This window comes from Cornus florida, unplaced genomic scaffold (assembly GCF_030987335.1).
Source record: "Cornus florida cultivar Cherokee Brave unplaced genomic scaffold, ASM3098733v1 CherokeeBrave_3.0.0_Hap2_Chr03, whole genome shotgun sequence".
In the NCBI taxonomy this organism is placed as follows: Eukaryota; Viridiplantae; Streptophyta; class Magnoliopsida; order Cornales; family Cornaceae; genus Cornus; species Cornus florida.
Window position 1 is genome coordinate 76,315,579 of NW_026775573.1, and position 2,746 is coordinate 76,318,324.

The 2,746-nt window shown below is 38.5% G+C and overlaps 1 non-coding gene across 1 annotated transcript; it reads right to left on the reverse strand.

Annotated features, from left to right (window-relative positions):
* Positions 1 to 957: 957 nt before the first annotated feature.
* LOC132301940 (small nucleolar RNA R71) lies at positions 958 to 1,064 on the reverse strand. The gene has a single exon (XR_009480684.1). It is a non-coding gene; the product is annotated as a small nucleolar RNA R71 (small nucleolar RNA).
* Between the last annotated feature and the right edge of the window lie 1,682 nt (positions 1,065 to 2,746).

Genomic DNA, 2,746 nt, shown 5'->3' on the forward strand with positions numbered 1-2,746 from the left:
GTTACTTAATAACCCTTTGTGAGCTCTTTTTAACTCAATCTCTAGTTAAATCGTCAGCCCACGTGGTAGTAATTTTTTAAATTCTTAGATAGATCATGAGCCCGCGTGGAGGCAATTTAATTTTTCTTGTATATTGTTCAAAGCATGGGAGTATGGGATCATTGTATGTGGAGGATTGTTGATTGTTGATTTGTTGCGGAGGAAAAGTGATTGCTACTTGCTTGTTGCTTGTTTTTGTTTTGTTTGTGCATGCATGGTCGTAGATTATTAAATCCTACTCTTGTCTGACTTAATTTGAATCTTGAATCCATTGTTCATAATTCTAAGGGAAGGCGTAATTCTAGTCATTCCATTTCATTAATGGAAGACATCAATGAGGACTGTGTGGAAGACCTTGGTCACATAGACCAACAAGGCATCTTCCACCTTAATGTGCATCATGACAACATTCAAGTCCCATTAGGCATGGTAAGACCATACATTCCACCATAACAACAAGGCTAAGTTCCATTGGGAATGCCTTGGGCAATTTTTGCTCCACAACCTCCCATCATGCAAGGCCATCAAGGTGTTCATGTAGCACCACCGGTTATGAATCCTCCTGTTGCTTTGTGTGATCATTATGTGATAAATGAATATAATGCACCTACATGCATTCAATTGCCCCAATTTAGAGCATATCACTATGAAACTAAGCCACAAACCATTTAAATGCTTCCCAATTATCATAGACTTCCAAATGAAGAACCTTACAAGCAATTAGATGAGTTTCTTGAAGTGTGTTCCACCGTGAAATACACGGACATGCCAGAAGAAGTGTTAAGACTTTACCTTTTTCCTTTTACCCTTAAAGATAAGGCAAAATATTGGTTCAACAATCTTAGGCCTTTTTCGATAACTTGGGCAGAAATGTAGTAAGAGTTCTTGAAAAAGTAATATCCAGTTTCAAAGACCAATACAATGAGAACTTCCATTCGTGAATTTTCTCACGAGGATGGGGAATTATTTCATGAGGCATGGAAGTGCCTCAATGACTTGCTTAGGAAGTGTCCACATCATGACATTCCTAAATGACAATTGGCACAATTTTTCTTCAAAATTTTGTCGGATAATGTTAAAGGAATGGTTGATGCTTCTGTGGGTGTTTCTTATCTTGATAGGCATGAGGATGATATGTGGCGTCTATATGAAAGCATGTGTGAGAATTCAATGCATAGATCTTTGCCTCTAAAAATGGTAGAAATTTAGGTGGAATGAAGAATGTCGGCTTATATCAAGTTGACAATTCCAATAGCATAGCCGCCAAGGTGAAATCCTTATCTCAAAGGTTTGATTAATTTTTGATCAACCAAAATTCGGCGAATCAAGTGCCTTCTTCTCCAAATCATGTTCATCATTCATCTAATGAATCTTGGATAACTTGTTCTAGTGTCTTACATTCTACTTCCAAATGTCCCCATGGACATGTGTAAAGTGAGAACCATGAACAAGTGAATGCTGCATTTGTCAACCAAGGGAATAATCCCTATGGCACACATTACAATCCTAGTTAGAGGAACCATCCAAACTTCTCTTGAAAAAGCCAAGGGGAAGGCTCAAACCCTCCCCAAGGTGGTTTTCAAGGAAAGCATGTTCCACCCCCAATACAAAGCCAAGGTTCCCAAGGTTATAGATTATCTTTTCAATCATCACATGGAAACCAATTATCAAACTCTCATTTTCCTAATCAATCGTCTTACTCTCAAGGAAATACTAGAAGTCCCACTTTTGAGGAAAAAGTGTTGACCACTTTGGGTACTCTAAAGGCAAACACTCAATTGCTTCACTCTCATTCCCAATCCATTGCTAAGCTAGAAACCTATGTCGGGCAAATAGCTAGTGCCTTGAATATTAGAGAGAAAGGGAAGATGTCTCTAAATACCCCACCAAAGCAATAATTTGTTGTGGAAACCAAATCCTCATCGGTAGGTCACACAATCGAGCATGCCAATGCGGTGACAACCTTGAGAAGTGGGAAAATCGTTGACAACCAAATTGGTGAATCAAATGAAGAGAGTGAACTAGTGCAACCAAAAGTTGACACCCATCCCGTTCTATTCCTCATTCATTGCATGTGCATGAACCCTTTGTTGAAAAAGTGCTGAAAAATGATTTGAAAAATTCTTATGTTGAAGATTTTGTGAAAAAAGACTATAAAAAGGTTTTTGAGCCAAGAGCTCCATTTCTAGATGCCTTGAAAGGATCCAATTCTCTTAAAAAACAACAAGGCAAAGCCAACGAAATCATTGAAATGTTTTGGCAAGTGAAGATCAATCTTCCGCTCTTAGATGCAATTAAATTAATTCTGGCTTATACCAAATTTTTGAAAGATCTTTGCACCCAAAAGGGGAAGAACAAAGGCCAAGCACCAAAGAAAGTGGTTTTGATCGAGCAAGTAAGCTATATTTTTCAACACAACACCCTCCTAAAATTTAAGGATCCCGGTTCACCTACTACTTCTTGCATCATTGGTGACCATGTCATTAATCGGGCTCTTCTTGATTTAGGAGGAAGTGTTAACCTTCTTCCGTACTCGATATATGTTAAATTGGGCTTAGGAGATTCTAAACCGACGCAGTAGTTTTGCAACTTGCCGACTGATCCATCAAAAAGCCCCGGGGTATTATTAAGGATGTATTGATCAAGATTGATAAGTTCTTTTTCCCGGTTGATTTCATCGTCATTGACACGGAACCGATTCTGAATC